Source organism: Molothrus aeneus, chromosome 10 (genome assembly GCF_037042795.1).
Source record: "Molothrus aeneus isolate 106 chromosome 10, BPBGC_Maene_1.0, whole genome shotgun sequence".
In the NCBI taxonomy this organism is placed as follows: domain Eukaryota; kingdom Metazoa; phylum Chordata; class Aves; order Passeriformes; family Icteridae; genus Molothrus; species Molothrus aeneus.
Window position 1 is genome coordinate 15,440,305 of NC_089655.1, and position 19,475 is coordinate 15,459,779.

At 43.2% G+C, this 19,475-nt stretch overlaps 1 protein-coding gene across 3 annotated transcripts in view; it reads right to left on the minus strand.

Annotated features, from left to right (window-relative positions):
- The window catches only part of LPP (LIM domain containing preferred translocation partner in lipoma), a 318,878-nt gene that overhangs the window by 172,009 nt on the left and 127,394 nt on the right, over positions 1-19,475 (minus strand). The window lies entirely within an intron of this gene.

A 19,475-nucleotide genomic window follows, 5' to 3' on the forward strand; every position in this document is an offset into this window, starting at 1 on the left:
TTTGCCATTAGCACTGGATTTGTCTCCAGGGGAGGCAGCTGCCTGCAATTTGGACCACTTTGGTATGTTTTTATTTCTTCCTATGAAGATTGATGCTGCAAGTAGAGCTGTTTGCTGTTGGCTCTTGTGCGTGCAGCATCTGGGATGGAAGGTTTCAGATTAATAAAATGTGATATCTCACATATATAGGAACTGTTGCGTTGGAAGGAAATGTGAGCTCCCTGCTTGCCCCTCCAGATCTCCATGCAGCATCACACTGTGTCCAGGCCAGAGGCCCTCAGCACCACCCCTAAATGCTAAGGAGCAGGCTCCAAACCACTCAGGAAGGTGCTGAGCCAAACTCCTGTGACCTGCAGCCTTCAGGACCACCTATGCCCAGGTTTAAAGCCCTAGGCTCAGCCCAGACCAGGCACAGGCACCAGCTGGGCAGCACTGCCAGCACAACACTTTCAAGCTCTCTGCCATGGGAAGCAGATGGGTCTGCAGTCCTTGAAAGTTTTTCTCTTCTATTTTGAATTACTGTTGAAAGACACAAACTTCCCCTAGGACTTTCAGAGATGTTATTTAACAGGAAAGTAATTTCTTCCCACTTTCCCCAAAATGAGCATGGATAGGACTCAAAAACCTCTTCTGAATCCCTAAGAAAGTATTGTCCTAAATACAGATGCTCAAAGACAGCTCAAAAACAACAGACTGAAAACTAATTTAAGACAATCATGCTTGCTCCAATACATAAAATCCCATGAAACCCACTGGCTCATGCTATTATAGAGTTCAGGATTGATTTTTTAAAAAATTATGTCCAATAATATCTGCAGTATCTTCCTCATTGCCTGATAATTAATCAAATCTTTTATTTCAAATAATGTGAAATACAATACAAAATAAAAAGTAGAGAGATTTTGAAATTAATATCTAAGGGGTTCATTCTAAAAAATGCTGGGATATTTGAGTGCTTCTTAAACTTTTCTCCTTTGCTCTGTAAATGACCCTCCAACCAGCCAACATGATTTTGCAAACAAATTCAACTCCAGTGAACACAGACTTCTCAAGATTGTGCTTTAGATGATGTTTTTCAGTCAGTCCTGGCTCCGATGCCTAAGACTGATCTCCCTGCACAGCACATTAGTCAGACACTCTTGCTTTATTACAATCCTTCAAAACACCTAAGGAAAATCAAGGTAGAGACTGTGCTGGAAGAGATGAGACAGGGAAAGGGCCAGGTTTTCTGCATAATCAGAAGTCTGTATCTAACAATAACCATTAGAATAAGCATAAACAAAATACCATTTTTGCCCCTTTGGAAGACCTACTCCTCTTGAAAGAAAAAAAAAAAATTGGCAAGATTTTTCAGAAAAGGAGGGAAGGACAAGAGCTCTCTCCTAGAGTTTGGAAGAAAACACTTTGCAGTAGGAGACAGCTGGCTCTACCACATCCCAGCCCAGCTCTGCTGTCTCCATCCTGTGTTAGATAAGCTGCTGGCTCCACTCTCCCCACAAGTGGGAAGGTTTTTAGACTGGGAAGCAGAGAGCAGATGCCTGATGAACTGGGGGGACCTTGCAGATGTTTGGCCTTTTCCTGGTCCTCTGTGAACAGATGGACCTTTCTCCTTCACAGCTTTAGTTATTTATTCTGCCACTGCGCCTTCCTCTTTCCCACACAGCCACAGGACCCAGTGCTGTTCCCACTGCACTCACAGGAGAATATTCCCTTGGATGCAGAAGGGAAAGCTGTCCCTGCATTATTATTATTATTATTATTATTATTGGAATTGCTGGAAGTCTCCCTTCGGCAGAGAGGGAAGCATGCAAAGACCAAAATCCCTGTCCTCAGCAGCATAATGATTCTAGATGGTGTGGGGAAGAAACAGGTTTGAGGGAGCAAAAGAGGAAAAGAACCTGAAAGCCAGCTGACACTCCCTTCAGGCACAGTGTCCCTACAGTGCACCTTTGCCTTCTCTCACCCCCAGAGCTTTGCAAGTCAGATTTTACTCACTTAGAGCTGTGGGAGGAGGCAGGGAAGTCCATGTCCAGGCAGAGCACATCACTGCCACCCACTGCTGACCACCTTCAGTGTCACAGAGCGAGGAGGGAGCCATCTGGGCAAGGGACTGTCCCTGGTCTGCACAGATGCACCAGCAGCCACAGCAGAACGGGGCTCTGGGGTTACCAGTTAACCATGGGCTGGTGGAGGACACATCCCTCCCTGAGCACTCACCCTCTCCTGACTGATTTAACCAGGTTGTCCCTCTGTGAATAAGGGATAAGATGAGCAAAAGGCTCATTAATGTTGATTATTATTCAGCACCAAGACCAGCATTTTAGTTGACTTTCGCCTGACATCAACCTGAACACTTGGATGTATTCCAGGTTGTGAGAGTGACTGCACTGAGTTCTGTCAACAGAGAGGTATCAAGGCACCTCCAGAAAGCAATTTGTACTTCAAGGCAGGCGAAGAGACTTGCCTTCCAATGGCAAGTCTCTCCATGGAGGTAGGAAATCCAAGACACAAACTGCCTCCAGCTCGTACAATGAGAAATCTCCACCTCTTACCATATATGTTTAAGAAGAGAAAATAAACAGTTTTTGTTGCACCAGCTACTCGTTCCCCTGCATACAGCTGTGTAGACCATGAGTCAACCTACGAAGGAGCTGTGCAGTGAGACACATGCCTTGCTCGGTTATTTCAGATGCAGCAGCACAATGTGCTGTGAAACCACAGCCCTGAGCTCTTCCCTCAGCACCCGTGCAGCTCCTGCACCACAGCATCACCCGCTGCAGCCAGCAGGGATGGGACTGCCAGCCTGGCAATAAAAGCCCCACCCTCGGCCCACCCTGAGCAATAGAAAGTTGTATGTTGTAAATACAAGTGATTAGGCAGAAACGAGGTGAGTCCATCGTGGTTATGGTGGGAAGCAATAGCAGAGCCACTGGCAGAAGTGATGCCTCCCAGGCCCCAGCCTGGCTTCTGGCTTCAAACAAATCTGTGCCATTGTAGATGCACTTGCAACATTTTACCCCTCTCTGCCCCAAAATTTCCCCTCTTACACTCTTTCCCTTTAATAATTTCACTATTACACTTTTAAATACACAAATATAAAATTGTTCAAAGCCCTAACAGACACCTACATCAGCACAAACCTGTCAGGGTGAATAGAAATTCACAAAATCTTTGCCACTGGCTGCCTGACGCCTTCTGGGTACAAGTACGAGCTAAGAAAAACATCCTGCCTCATACAGCAAACGCCATTCTCACTTACAGGCTAACCTTTAAAATTTTAAGTGCACTTCATTTTTTGCTGGATCAAGCTCATGTCTCAAGTCTTTGTTTTCAGGAGATATATCTGCCAGCCAACAAATGAACTGTAGCACAGTAACTGCCTCCCCCCCTTGACAGACACAGTAGTTTAGACATGAAGATTTGTGGCTTTGAAACTTCTAGACTTGAAGAAGGGCTCACATGTTCAGTAAAAGAGATACTTTGGGGGGAAAAAACAGAGAAACATGAAAAAGCAAAACACTGTAATTTTCAGGGAAACAATAAGTTAATGAAACCTATTAAACAAAAAATTGGGTTTACATTGGTCTTCCCAGCCTTCTGGCTGACATGTGATGATGATATATGTCAGATGCTGATTTCAATTTTCTCCTTTCAAGCAAAAATAATCCTTTCTGACTATAATCTTGATAATTTCTGATTCTGAAGCTGGTTCAGAATGAGTTTGAATCACCTGTGAAACACAGTTCAGCCCTGACTCAGAGACCAGACTAAGGATAGTGATGGAGTGAACCCCATTGATGTGTTTCCATTCTGATCCAGACTCCATTTGGCAAAGTACTGAGCAGACAGGGGCACTGCTTGGTCAAGTATTTACCTTCTACTGCAGAAAGCCAAAGCTTTGACATTGAAACAATTGAGATTTACACCTAAACCCTAATTCATTGAGCACTAAAATCCTGTTGACGGAGGCTACCATGAACCTGCAATCCACAGTGACCGTTGCAGGAGCCTGCAGAATATCCCAGTATTACTACATGGTCTGGGAAGCTTCCTACTGCAAAGTGACAGCACAGGATTTTTATAGATGTGACCCGGGGCCTCCTAGGTGTGAACATACATCTTACTAAGTTTCCAAAAGTAAACGTTTTTCTGTAGCATCTGTACTTAACACATCACTAGGCAAGGAAAACACACAATTTAAATCATGTTTTGGCCCCAACCATGTTGTGAGGAATCACTGACACCACGTCAGTGCAGGGGAAACTGTTGCATGATGGCATACCAGCTCCACAATCCACCTAAATATACCACATTGGCCTGTGATTCCTAAAATAAAGCAGCTCCAACAACCCAAAGCACTGTTTAAATTACCACTCTTACCAATCACTAATCCTACCATTTGAACTACTTGTGCTAATCAGCTACTGTATTAATAAGCATGAGGAAGAAAAAAAACCCACACTGGCTAATTTCATCCTCAGCATTTAAAAAAGGAATACTGAGTCTGTCAGGTAGTTGCACTGAAAATTTACTTCACCACCTGCTAGCTGAAATATTGCTTTTATGGATTTACATTGTATTAAAAGGTCACTGGCTGTTTAAGTCTTAAACAGTTTTAATCATTCTAAAAGTCTCTTAACAGTAAGAAAAGGAAGCTCAGAACAAACAGCAGCAGGGATTCTAATTAAAAGGGCCAATTCATCTAATTTTATTTGGGGTTAATTATTCAGGATTCACTCTCTGATGTGTAAGGAATAGCAATTAGTAATTTTAGTGATTTGAGGAACATTGGAGGTGTAATCAGTTAAAATGAGTGAGTGTTTACAACACAAGATGTTGAATTAGTTTCTCCCAGCTGGAGAACAGGAACATTAGTCCCCTACAGTTCAGGACTATGCATCGCAGTCCTGCTTAAAATATTCTCTTTAAATTAAAAAAAAAAAATCCAAATTCACCACAAGCCAACAATCATCTGGTAATTTTGTTTACTACATGGAAAGTCAATAGGAAATGTGTACCATGGCAGCTTACTCATCCTCACCTCCACCTTCACCCTGCCATCCAACTATTTAAACCCCTGGGATTCACTGGAAACAATTCCCAGTAATTTTTCAATCTGTACAACTCCAGTCAGACTACCATCCTCTTGCCACACTGCCTTTCACCACAGCTGGCTGAGATAATGGAAGAAGCAGCCTGTGAAACTTTGAAATGTTAATTAACCTCAGTGGTTAAATATACAGAGGAAAAATGACCGTGTGATTAGCTTAAAACCTCTAGGTACAATTCCTCCTGCAAATGCAAATCCAAAATAGCTCTGCTGGAATCACTCTGGACTTCTTCCAGTGTTACTAGAGCCAGAATAAGGTACTAAAGCTTTCAGGAGAAGCAGATGAGACTCTGGTGGGGAAGAGGAGCCACATGGGAGAGTGCCAGTGGGGAGATCCAGCGCTGGCTGCTCTGACATCCGGGGCTGAGCTGAGGCAGCAGTTCAAAAGCCATTTTTTACTCCTCTCAGAGGTAACTGGGTTTTACCACTACTCAGGCATAGCCAGTAGTTCAGGGTCCAGGGACTGGACCCCTTGCAAGTTTGTGCCCACAAGTTTATGACTGTTAAAAGGAACAGCACTGGCACACTATGTCATGCTCACGGCAAGTGGCGTAGCTTTTAATGAGCAACCTAATTTGGTACAAACAGATGCTGTCTTTAGTGTCCTGTACACAGAGCTTTCACTCCAGCTCTCGTCACCAATGTGGGAAATCCCCTCCACCCCTTCACTCAGACCTCACGGACCTCCCTCTCAAAACACCCCAAAGGCAGTAATTAGCACCAGGGTAGGAGATAAGGATTCAGTTCCCCAAATTATGCAAAATCTCAGCTGCTTCACCACAGTGGATGCCCCTCATTGTGAAAACAATGGGTCTTTTTTATGAGATTGTTTCCATTCAGCTGGTGGCTGTAGACACCAAGTGCTATCCTTCCTAACAAATCCCAGTCAATGCTCCTGCAGCCCCAGTGGTGGCAGGGAGGAGCAAGCGGGTGCAACCCCGTGCTGGACTGTCCTCCCACATGCACATCAGCAGAGCTTCCTACACATCAGGCCTACAAAGACATCAACAGAAGGCTGCATTTTCATCTTAATATTATTTTTCCATATAACTGTGGGGCAGAGCACTCCATCTAATGTCCTACACCAACCTCTCTGCCATAGATGTGACCCACAGGAAACACAATGGTCCTTTAACAAAGTTTAGCGAAGGACTGAAGTTGAACTGTTGCAAGAAACAGTCCATGGAACCTTAAAACTTCAATAAAAATCTGTGCTAAAATAGAAGGCAGAAGAAGAACCGTAAGATTTAACAAAAAAGCTCTAAGCACTCTTCCCTGTCATATACTTCTTTTAGGGTATTGAGGATGTCACCACCCCACTGTGTCTCTGTCCACCAGCATGAAAAGCTTTCCTTTGCCTTGTCTGCAATGTTTATTTGTAGAAGTGAGCATGATTTCATCTTACTTGTGCAGCAACTAGTACAATGAGATCTCACTTGCAGCTGCTCAAATCCAATAATGGGGACAAAAGTAATTCTGAATGATTTTTTTTTTTAAATGACAGAAAATAAAGAAGAGATTTCCAGGTAAACAAGTGAAAATCAGAGCATTTAAGTCAGAAGAGAAAACCCTGTCCTGGAGAGGAAATGGGCTGCATTCCCACCATACCATCCTTCTCCTCTGAGAGTGAAGGGTCCATGAAACAACTCAACGAGGGAAACACCACCTCACTCAGAACAAAGTGGAACAGGTTATCTATTTGTTTATTAGATCATGGTGTTCAACTCATTTGTTCATTGCTAAGAGCTTCTGACAAGAGTTGACATATGCATTAATTTATTAGAGGGCTGTTTTGAAGGAGTTGAAAAAAATTAGCTACGCTACTGGATTAGGATCTCATTTCCACCGACTGCTGCTGCAAAGCACAGTGAAAGTCAGTCTGTTTATTTGGCCAGCCTTCTCCCCTGAGGCAGCTGACAGGGAAGATGGGGACCATGTCCTTAAGACACAACCTATCTTATCTTCAACCAAACCCTCTCTGTCCCTAGCGATGAAATACAAAACACTGCACAGATCACAAAAAAACATCTCACAGAGCTCTTCACCACCAAGGGACTTCCTCAAGTTTTGGAAGCTGCAGCCAACAGTTTTAAGCAATGCTGGATTTATCTTTTCCTATGCCTGTTTTTTGTATCGTTTTCCCATTTGGGAGGCGAGTTGCAATCTGAGCAGACAGAGGAAACCCATGTGCTGCAGCCTTGGCTTAAGCCTCACAGTCAGCAGTGGCCTGTGCTGCAGAACATCTGGAAGGACTGGATGCATTCTCTTAGCCCAGCATGCGAAGGAGAGGGACAACAAAACCCAGCCACAACCAGACGATTCCTGGAGGAGAGGGTCAACCTCCCTTCAAGAAGCTCTCTTCACTGAGTCTTCTGCTCCTGGTTTGAGAGACTGGAGCAAAACCACCAAGCGGGAAAGGCAAGTACAGTGCTCAGATGAGCTGATCAAACAAATCCCCATGGACTAGTTTTCAAACTGGGTCACTCATCCTCTGGGTCCTCCCATCTTCTCTGCCACCCCTCCCCGTGTCACACTTACAAACACCCAGACTTGGAAGATGAAAGCAAAATGTGTCTTCATCAAATGTATCTCAGTTCACTGTTTACACCAATACAAACAACACTGGCTTTCTTCCTTCCACTGCAGTTAGACAGTGCTACTTGGGAGCAGAAAAGCATCTTGATTTTCCTTCTGTGATAAAATTAATTGCCTTCTAATTGACTGCTGTAACACTGAATAGTAAATTACATCCTTAATCCCTGAAGATAACTGAAGATAAAATTAAATGTTGGATACATAGAATTCACCTCTATCATATTTTTTTCAAAATAAATAGCAATGCTCCATATCCAAATTTTAGTGATGGACATGGCAGTGTTAGGTTAATGGCTGGACTTGATGATTTTGAAGATATTTTCCAGTTCTAAATAGTTCTATGATTCTAACTCTGCAAATAAATGTATAGAAATATATATTTATATGGAATAGTGGTGGTTTGGTTCCTTTTGCTGGTACCAACTAGAAATGTCCCATGTGAACTGGCTAGAACATGGAAAAAAATCAGGATTAAAATCAAAAGAAAATACAAAAGGATGATAGTATCCTATATCCTCTATATCCTTTCTACTGTATTTCTTGCTAACAAAGAAAGTAGAGAAGAAAACAAATGATGCAGACTTTCTTTTCTTTGAGATGAATCATGCACTGAAACACTGATTCCAAAGCTTTCTGTACCAAAGACCATTTTCCAGTACCCTAAAGGTACTATTCCCACTTATACCTGCAGTTATTGCCACAATGTGACAAGAAATGCTTTAAAATTTACACTTTTGCAGAATTCAACAAAGTAACTGGTTAGTGAAAAAAAAACCACACTAAACTGACCTTTTAGACAAGGAACTACATGCATTTTTTCATATTCTGCAAAATCTCCTACCAAGAACCACCCCATTCTTCTGTCTAGTCAGAGCCCAGAGCACTGTGGTGGGGAAAACAAGAGGAGACAGAGCATTTTCCATCAGGAGCTCCTTAAAATGAGCAAGGAAGAGGTGAATAACAGAGGTAGACAAAGGTCTTCCCAAGGATGAGAATCATATTCCCATTCAGGACATTGATGATAACAGAATTCACTCCCTAGAGTGACCCAGGCAGACTGCCTATCCTCAGAATACAAGCAGGGATAAACAGTGGCAGCATGGAACTTGGTCTGGTTTTGGGGGAACGTGGCTCCCATCCTGCATTCCCAGCAGGAATGGCCACGACACTGTAGTTACCCAAGCACACATTTTAACCTTCTGACCATTCTGAGAGAGCAGTCAATAAAACCAGCAGTTTTACTGTAACTCTGCTCAGCATATGGTGCCTCCCTTCCAGAGAAAAAGTATTAGGGTCTGGCATCAGCCCAGAGCAACTGAGAGGGTGCCCTTGCCATGAAACACACCACACCAAAAGCACTATTTGCTGTAGAGAAACCTGGGTGAGATTGCTCCCAGACTGAATTAAAGTTCTCTATTTAACCGACAGAAAACAAATTACTGAAATATTTGTGGATATTGTTAAAAGGAATAATGCGGAAGAAAATTAAAATCCTCTGCTAAGATTGTGGTTTTGTTTGAAAAGCCAGAGACTTTATTCTTAAAATAAAATGTTGTGGAAAAAAAGGGTAACAAATTGTAGTAACATATTGCTGCAGTTTCTAGGCTGGTCTTTGGAAATCTTCAGTCTGAGGTTTGGTTTTCCTCAGAACTGCTACTGGGACAATTTTAGTTAAACAAAAAATTAAATTAGGCTAGGTGGGGAACCTCTCTCGATTTTCTTTTGTTCTAATTTCTTTTTCAGCTTTGCTACAGGAGAGTGCAAATCTATCCTTTTCAGATTAATGACTGATCTTCATTCTAAATCCCCACTCCAATATTAATAACCTCTCAGAAAACAATTAAAATGGATATATTGTTTGAGTGTGTGCTTAGGGAGGACGAGAAGAGGATAAATCTTCTCTGATGACAAAAGCCTCTGTCCCCCTTGGAGGGCTGCTGATGCCAGTGGTGATGGACAGTGATTATCCACTGTCACATACACATCTCCTCATGCTTCCACAAGCATGTGCCTGGAGCAGTGAAGGGAGGGAGAGAGGGCTGAGAGCACAGGAGAAGAGGGGATGGTCCATCTCACCACCTGACAAGAACTCCTTTATCAGTGAGCTGGAAAGAGTAGGCCTTTTCCTCCATCAGACAGATGATGCAGGAAGAATGATTTCCAAGTTGACATTATCAGCAAGTGCAAACAGCCAGAGAGACACCAGGAAGGTTGACTGCTTGGAAATTATTTTAATGCACAGAAATGCCTGGTGTGCTGAGGCTTTATGATGAATCATGAAGCCTACGTCATTCAGAGTTGCTTATCAGCTCTGAGAATTTTCTAGCCAACATCTCTATCTTCTTCATGAATCACAGCCAAGACAGTGCCCTGGTGCTGTGGGCTACAATTACTCCTTTTGCCTTTTTCCAGTCCCATGTGAAGCAATGGGAAGGTCGTAGTGCATCTTGCCAATGTGGTGTTTTTACAGTGTAACAAGGGGAAAGCACATTCTCTGCCCTGGCAAGGGTGCACACAGAGATATTTAGGGGTGCAGAGTTTTCTTAGAGGATGGTCAGAGGGCTGGCATGTCTTCCTGTGAAGACAGGCTTAGCTGTTCAGCCTGGAGAAGAGAAGGCTCCAAGGAGAGCCAAGAACACCTTACAGTCCCTAAAGGGGGCCTACAGGAAGGCTGGGGAGGGACTTCTCACAAGGGCATGTAGTGGTAGTACAAGGGGGATGGCTTTAAACTGAAAGAGAGGATATATGGAAGAAATTCTTTACTGTGAGGGTGGTGAGGCACTGGCACAAATTGCCCACAGAGGCTGTAGACTTCCCATCCCTGGAAAGTGTTCCAGACCAGGTTGGATGGAGCTTTGAGCAACTTGGGATAGTGGAAGGTGTCCCTGCCTATGGCAGAGGAGGTGGAATCAGATTATCTTTGAGGTCCCTTCCAATCCAAACCATTTGATGATTCTGTGATATGATTCCATGACCATCTTTGGCATAGAAAGACAAACTTGAGTCACGGCCTGCGTGTTCTCCTAGAGAAGAGCAGAAACACCCTCCTTTGGTGTTTACATGAAACCCTAGAGAAGCAGGTTTTGCAAATTCACACTGCAATTTTGTAAAGCATGACTTGCTGCACGCAGTCATCCAAGGTGACTGCTTTATACAAAAGCAAAGCTCATTCCTAGAGGATTTAAACAATGACAGTCAGATTTCCCTGATGAAAGACACTCAAGTGAGTAACAATTTCATTTAAAGAGAAAACATGGTATTTTCGGGCACCTGGGCTGTCAAGAAAATAAGAAGCAATTGAGAATGCAATTGAGAATATTCTGAAATTGGCCACTATTTATATTTCTACACAAGAGGACAGATTTTAGATTTAAAAATACAGGTATGACCTAGCTTTAACATCCAGTAACCCATCTGGCCAAAACCTAAATGTGGATGTTGATGATCTTTTGAAGAATAGGACTCTCTACTTTCAAAGACTATGAGATTTACTCCATATCCTTACCAGGCAATACATATCATATCATGTCATGATGATCAGCATCTTGATTGATTAAAATCTTTAATTCCATTGGATTTAGAAGGCTAGTTTGAGACACACTCATACAAAAGACCAAGGCTGGAGTTCATCACAAGCACAGAATGGGACACTGTGACTGCAGCATTGATATCTGCTCCCCTCATTCTTCAAAATACTGCAGTTAAAATCATCTAGCCAAGAGAGGTAAACAAAGGTGTGTGTCAGGTCAGCCAGCAAAACCTTTCAAGACTCCACAGTCATCATGAGAAAGCAAATAAAGACTACTTTGGCTCTCATTTACTATATATTTAACATTTGCAAGAGAAAAATCAGATGACTGCTTAAAGCTTGGGATGATGCACGCCATATTCAAGCTACTCCAGAGCTTGAAATGTTTAATGTTTTATGTGGTTTGGAAATGGTTTAAATTCCCTGATGAATTTTTCATGCCCATATACAATTTAGCCTTTATCAAAAAGATCCCCTTCAATTATGTACTCTGCAAAAATTCTTTGGAAGGATTCTAGACACTTTTCTCCTTTTTTTTTTTGTTTACTGTTTTCAGTTTGCTACGGTCTGTATAAAACACCCTCACTTGGCTATGCCTACTGAAGTTATCTGTGCTTCACCTTTTGTGCTACTCACAGAAAATCTCTCCATGACTTTACCTTAACTGTGGAGAACGGGAAGACAGAAGAGCAATCTGGGACAGTGAAAGGGTAAGCCTCACTGGGGCGAGGCTAAAAAGCTGCAAACCTTTGGATGGACGCAGCTCTTTGCCGCGCTGCACCGTGGGGAGCTGTCTGTGGAGAGGGGCATCCTCTGGGCAGCAGAGCTGGCAGCAGGCACGTCACTCCCAGCGCAGGAGAACAAGCCTAATTAGAGCACTGCCATGTGCCAGCTATTCTTGGAGGCAGAACAGCCCCTCAGGAGCTGTTGCAGGAGAGCGAAGCGAGGACAGCCCTCGGACCACTCCAGCCCACGTCAGAGGCATCCCCAGGAACACAACGCCATCCTCCCCTGCCCTGCAGCCCAAAGATACCAAACTGCTGCTGCTCTTGCTCTCTGAACACCTTCGTTATGCTGAGCACACATCCCCCAAGGTTCTGGGAATATTAACATAAGCCACCCACAAATATTATTTTAAAGATGTGATTCCCAGAGTCCTCCTATTTTTGGAGAAGCATCTTAAAAAAGCTTCCCTAATATACTGGAACAGGCCCCATATTATCTCTTCATGAAAGGAATCCAACTGCTATGCTTCTAAATTCACTGGTAAGCAGTTCAGACTTCCTTTTATATTGTAAGATTTCCTTCCCATAAGACGCAAGATATATTGCCTCAAGGGAAAAACAGCTTTATGAAGAGGAAGCTACGTGTGCCAGAATTGTTCTCTTCCATTATCCGTAACATCCTTTCTCCCTCCCATTGTTTTAATAAAGTTGGTCACCAGAAGAACCTGCAGCAAAAATGCCAATACCCTCAGAAGAGTATCTACCTGCCAAAAGCCCCAAAGCACATCTGCTGTTCTGCAGCCTCCTTGATGCTCAGAAAATCTGTTTTCTATGCATGCCACATATGCAGTGCTGATAGAAATGTGACTTTGCTAACAAACTTAGTTTTGGCTGTTCCCACCAGAAAAACATTTTGAGCAATGGATGGCTCACCAGTAATCTCCCACCTACATGTATTTTTGTAGCATTTCATTGAATAGAAGGATGAAAAGGCAAAAACCCAACCAACCAAAAAAAAAATACAAATTAAAAAAGAAAAAAGAGAGAGCAAACACATTCAGTGGCAATCAGCATTACAGGGGAAAAAAAATTAAAATCTGCTGCCTGATGTTCCTACATGTGATCTAGAGAAATATTCCCCTCCTGCATGCACGTGCTTGCATGCAGCAGGGGCTCAGTTACACTCTTAAGTTCAAGTGCATTCTTAAATGTTATGTCCCACGGGCCTTCACAAAGCATGTATCAAATTAGGCATTTGCTGGAATGCTTTGCTAAGCAAAAGGATTGGTTTATGAACTTTCCCCAAAGATTCTGCTGAAATGAGGCTAAATGGTTGCAGTGGTAGCTCTCAGGAGATCCCCAATTCTTCCCTGAAGCATTCATTTTGCTAGGATTTCCCTCTAGTACATTCAGCTTTGGGGAATCACTATGGGAAACTGGGAGCAGGGAATTCCCAGCGTTAGAAATTACAGTATTGCCCAGGGTAGCTGAAGTAACCACAAATCCCTCCCCACTGATTCAGATCCCACCAGACCCACTGACATCTCTTCAATTTTCATTAAAAATCTCCTCTAGAGGGTATAATCTCCCCAAATTTAAGCAGAGGGAAATCCAGGGTTCCCTAAAATCAGAATCCACTTTATTTGGGACAAAAGGAATCTGCTCTCAGAGGGACTGGAGCTGCTAAAAATAAGCAAATATTCCCAGTGTTTCTGCATTCCTCTCCCTGAAGTGAAATGATCAAGAGGATTAATTTTAGAGTACGTACAGTTTTTATGTGAAAAAACCCAAGCTGCATCTTAGCTTTTAAGCAAAGACCAGATGGAAAGTCTATCATTAGAAATGCCAAAGGGAGAATACGCTCAAAGTTCGCTTCAGGATGGAAAGGTCATTTCTAGTCATCCTTGTTTTAAATGTTCTCAGAAGCACTCAAGCTTTTCGTAGTAAGATGGCTTTCTTTTAGTTTATCAACCTGATTTCCTTCAAAATAAAATATAAAAATATCTCCAAAATAAAACAAAAATCGCCAAACAAGAAACTTGAAAGGCAGGCGCCAGCTCTCTTTTTTTCCTCTCCAGAGCAAAAGAGTCATTAAATTTTTAATGAATTATTGTTTAGTTGACAAGAAATGCCACAAAAATGACCTGCTGATTCCACCCAGGGGTGTTTACTTAGAGTTTCACAGGGAGATTTATGAGATGACAGGCAACAGACGACGTGTCAATGGAGTCTGAGAGGCAATGCTTCATTCATCAGGTACCAATGTCGATGAAGAACACGTCAAGATGATGAGAAATGGAGCAGGTTTCTCCACTATGCTAAAAGCAACATTCCAAGCCCCCAGGGAGGGCTTTGTGCAGCTGCCCCATACAAATCCACCAGCCCACCTGCACTGGAAGCACCATGCTCCTGTTCCTAAGATGTGAGCAGTTCAGTAAGAACCCCCTTTGGGCTCAAGATGCCTTCTTAACATTACCAGCACACACAGGGTGACTAGGAAGTGACAAAATTGTGATCAGTGACATTCACTGGAGTCAGTAGGGTGACCTGAAGATAATACAGTGCTCCCAGCATTACTCCACTTGCTCACTCACATGAGAGCTAGAGCTCCCACTGAGACTCCAGCAGTCCCTGATCTCCACATGCCAGCCATCCATGAAACAAATCCCATGCCCAAGAAGATCAGCCCACAGCTGAAGTACAGGATGTAATGAGGCCCCTGGGACACAGCTTCCAAACCTTAACAGGAAAATATTTAATCAAAGACAGAAAACTCCATTCTCCTGTTTTCCAACAAATATTTTAAAAGTACATCGATATGGCGATATAAAACTGACATTTTCACAGTAAACACATTTGTGTCCCGGCGCAGATTATTGCCAATGAAAACTGGAGCTACTGGCTAAATCTAAAAGTGTTTTATTTCCTTGCAGGCTGTGCCTTTTCTCAGCTCTAGTGGGCCACCCCTGACAATAAGTATCTGGCTTCAGGTCTTCCTCTATACAAATCCTCTCAGAGGAGCCATCACTGACCTAACCAGGCAGCAATTGGGCTGTGCAAGTGTCAGAGGGAAATGTGTCCTGCAGTACCACTGAATGAGGGACAACCAGACAAAACCAAGATTCCATTCCCAAACAGCATGCTAAAGCTTTGGAAGCAGCAAACAAATGCTTTGTTGTTTCTTGGCCACTTCCAAATGTTGATTATTCCGTACGAAAGAATTAACAAACAAGGACAGAATCTCCAAGCTCTCTTTAGAAACCTTCTTTTCAAAATACACCCTCGTTTTAATCATTTACCATTGGCAATAGAGAAGGAAAACAAGGAGGTAAGAAATCTAACACAATCAATCCTTCCCTAGTTCCCACAAATAGACATTCACTGCCTTCCAATAGTCTTGACTAATCATTTTAATAAGCAGTGAAAAGATTTCGCAATTAAATGCTTAGAGAAATAAGATGCATCTTCCTTCTCCTTCTCATGCCTCATGAGTTTTCCAGCTCCTCTCATAAAGAGCTTTCATTACTCTGGGCATGATGGAGCCAGAATTGCTGCATGAGAAAGCTCTGATTTCAATTTTATCTCAGTCACTATCCAAATGCCCAGAAACTTCTTCACAGCTCTTGGACCACAGGAGAAAAAAAAAGCCCAAAAAGAGCCAAAAAAGGGGGGTTTCAGTCCTAAGATCAGAATCACATTAGCTAGACAGGTTTTTCAGAAAAAAAACCCTCTGGCCTTAGTGTAAACTAAGCATATTTGGTCAAGTAGCAGTAGATCAAACAGACAAGGAGCCTCACAATGCCCTTCCTGCAGCCCCACATTCGTGGTGACAACTGCACTTTGCTCTGATGAAAAGTGACCTTTAGGCCCTGACATTTAGGTCCAGATTCTCCTACTTGTGTCACCTCCGCCTCCAGTTTCACAGGTCGAATTCACAGCACTTCAAATAGTTGGCAAGATTCATCAAACATGAGCCCATGTCTTGCCCAACAGAGTCTTAAAATGGAATATTCCCACTCCACAGTCCCATGCCATGCTGGATGGTCAACTTACACGAGGTACTGGATGTGCCATATCTCTTTGGAAAATCAACATACCAAGCGAAAGCTCATCTCCCAAAATAGTCACCCTGATACTTTATTTCTCTTTTATTTGTTTGCCTACTGCAGTTACAAAACACATTCTCACTGAGGCAAAAGGGATCATTAGCCAGAGCGCTTTTGGATGCAAAGAGACAGTGCTAAACGTGCACCAGAAACAGGAATATTATATGGTCTTCCCACATGAGAAAGCATAAAAAGGCAAAAGGACCCTCCATTAGCTCGTCTCCATGATATCTCAGTAAAACCATATACTCAGAATGGAATTGTGGTGATTGGAGGTTTCTTGTTTATAAAGTCCAACTCTGTTTGCAGGAAATATCTCAGCTGTGGTCACGCATCACATCCCTTGTGTCGGATTAGCTGCTAAATTTAAAGTATTTTCTGTGTATCTACTAAGTATGAGTTACTGGCATGAAGAAATGTTTTAATTGTCACAAGTTTTCAGGTTCAGCCAAACCAATCATTCCTGCAGCTAAGTCTGAAAGACTCTTGACTCTAATAAGGGATGTAAACAATTGAACAAAACCTAGAGATCTGACAGCCAGAGATCCACCAGCCCTTGCTGCCACAGGGTCATCTCTCCCTCCTGAGGGCCTATGTCCCATTTTTACACATACACACAGGCTGAGAGCCTGATGCACCAAGAGAAGTCAAAGTATTCTGTTACAAACACAACTGATTTTTTGGCTGGAGGAAAGGGTTACAGTGTCAGACTCTGCAGGATCACTGTGGGCAGGGATGGGTTAACAAGAAGAGATCAAATGTGAATTTAATTCAAATCTAAGGCACAGAATGGACTAAGGAGAAGATGAGGAAGATACTGCAATGCTTCATGCATTATCTGGTACGACTGCATGGTATCCACTCCATGCTGATACCAGAGGAGATACAGACCAGCTGTGATTTTACCCAACTCACAGTTCCCTCATGCACTGCCTCTTGTCTTTATAAAGTGATTTTTAGGTAAGACAGTTGTGTCAGACCTGAGCTCCCAGTGTAATTTCCCCCCTATGCCTGCAGAATTAATTCAGTAACCCAGGCGCTATTTCTCCTTGGGCACCACACAAAGAATTACAAATGGCTCTATTTGTGCCTAGCTGGTACAAAAGTGATGTCAAAAGTGTAATGGGAAGGAAGAAAGGACCCAATTACAAAAGCAAGGTCTGTGAGATAATCTTGGTCCCAGGACAGTGAGATATGGCAATTAGAAGCATTTCATCTAACTGTCAGTTGGGGTCATTCAATGAGCTTGTTATCCAGAGAAAAGGTGGCACCTCAAAATACCAATTACAACTTTCAAGACTCAAACTGTGCCTCAGCCTCTTCTGCCCCCTGTGCCATCATCTCTAACATGACAGGAAGGTCAGAATGAGCAACAGGAATTCAGTTTTCAAGAAGAAGCCCAACTGTACTGCAGATTAACAACCAATTAGCAGTTTTGAAGAAGTTGTGCCCTCTGGCTGGGGGGCTGCCAGGCTGTGCTGAGGAAGTGCTTGGTGTTGACTTCCCAAACTGACTCACTTCTGTAAGCCCTGGGGTGGTATTTATAGAGTTGGGGGAAAATTTCCAGGGAACATCACTTACTGGTACTCACAAAAATAGCAAGGGAATTCTTAAATTACTAAACTTTTAAGGAAAAAAGTCATTCTTCTTTTTGACAAGACAGCAAAGGAGAAGTCTCTATGATATTCTTGGAAGAAGTCACAATTAACAGTGTTCCTTATCGCACTTTTTTTTGACAGTAGTAGATGCTGCTCCTAAGATATTCTGTGCAGCTGCAAGGCTGGGGTTTTTCTCCTCTCTTCTACAGATTATTTCCAGGATAAGACATTGAAGTCAGCCTTGTCTCCAAGGCTCCTTAGCAAGACTTGAATGAACCCAGGTACCAACAACAATTCAACCACAGCAGTCCAGATCAGCCCAAACCTTTTACCCAACTGTCCAGGATCCCAATTTGGGGGAATGGCTGTACCCTTCAGAAAACCACATGAATCTGCAAGTAGATCTGTTACTAATAGTCAAACTATCACCTGCAGAAGTGAGCTGGTTCCCCTGCATAAACTAGACATGCCCTGGTATCACAGAGCACACAAAAGCAGAGGAAGGGCACGGACTAGTAGCTGGATCAGTGCCTGTTCCCCTCCACACATGCAACAGTGCCCCTTATGTCTCCTCAAAGCCAGGGACTAAGCCAAGCTTTCAGAAAGATTTTGTCCCGGCAATAGTTTTAAGGATGCAACCACAAATCTGAACACTCACAACTATTTTACAGTATTTCACTTTCTTGCCATTAAACACACACAGATCTAAGGTCTCGCTTAGCAAGGAGGGGCAGACAATGCCAGGCTAGGTCCCCTTCCCTAAGCAGCCAGCATGCCCCAGTGGGGAGGACTGCAGACCAGCTGACCACAGAAGTACAAGTTCTGGAATGAGAAATAAATTTTTGAAAATATAAGATACAAGCACATATACTTGTCCTCATCCCACACACAAGCTGCAAATGCTTCAGTTTATTACTATGACTTCCGGATTGCTCCTACCACTGCCCTCCCTCTGAGACCTGGGGTCAACATTGGCCAAATGGTCCTTGAGAAGGCCTCAGAGATGTTTCCCTATATGTCTTACACAAACCAGTACCTTAGATGAGGACAAAAACCAGGATAACAAGAAAAAGGCTGCTGGCAGGAACTCAAGCAGTACCTGCTCTGCCTGGCCTCTCAGCCCCTGGGAGGGCAGGTCAGGTCCAGCTCTCTGCCAAGCTGTCAATCACCACAGCTCACAGTCTGTGACAATCATAAGACATGACACCCTGTGCAATGCAGTGGAGACCCAACAAGTTTGTTTTGCACATGCCACTGCAGCGTTGGCAGATACAGCAACATGCTTTGGCTCGCAGTGACACGGGAAGCATTCAAAGCACTCGCGCAGAGATAAGAGGCTCCCCTTGACTCCTGCCTGAGACACAGTGACCTCCCCTCCCTCCCTCCGCCTTGGCATTGTCAGAAATACAAAAAAATCCATTCCTTATGTTTTCAAAATGTGTCTGTTTCACGGAGTTCTCCCCCCTTGTTTTTTCTGAGGCCAATTAAAAATAAAAGTTTACCAGAAAGACAACAAGGAAAAAAAAAGCTGATACCATTGGATCCAGCCTGTAAGGATCTCACACATAAAAGAATTATGTCCCTGAGCACTTTCCAACAGACTTTCAGAAAATTTCATCTTTCTACTTCCCTGGCTGGATAGTCTGTTTGAGTAATTTTCTCTTTCTCCTGGGGCTGGTTGCTAAGAGACGCACTATTACTTCTCCCTCTCTTATGACCCGATTACTGTGATCAGCAAAGACAGCGTGCAGACAACAGCCTGACACGGCTCATACAAGAACATCGGCCTTGTTACAAAATGATGGACTGTAT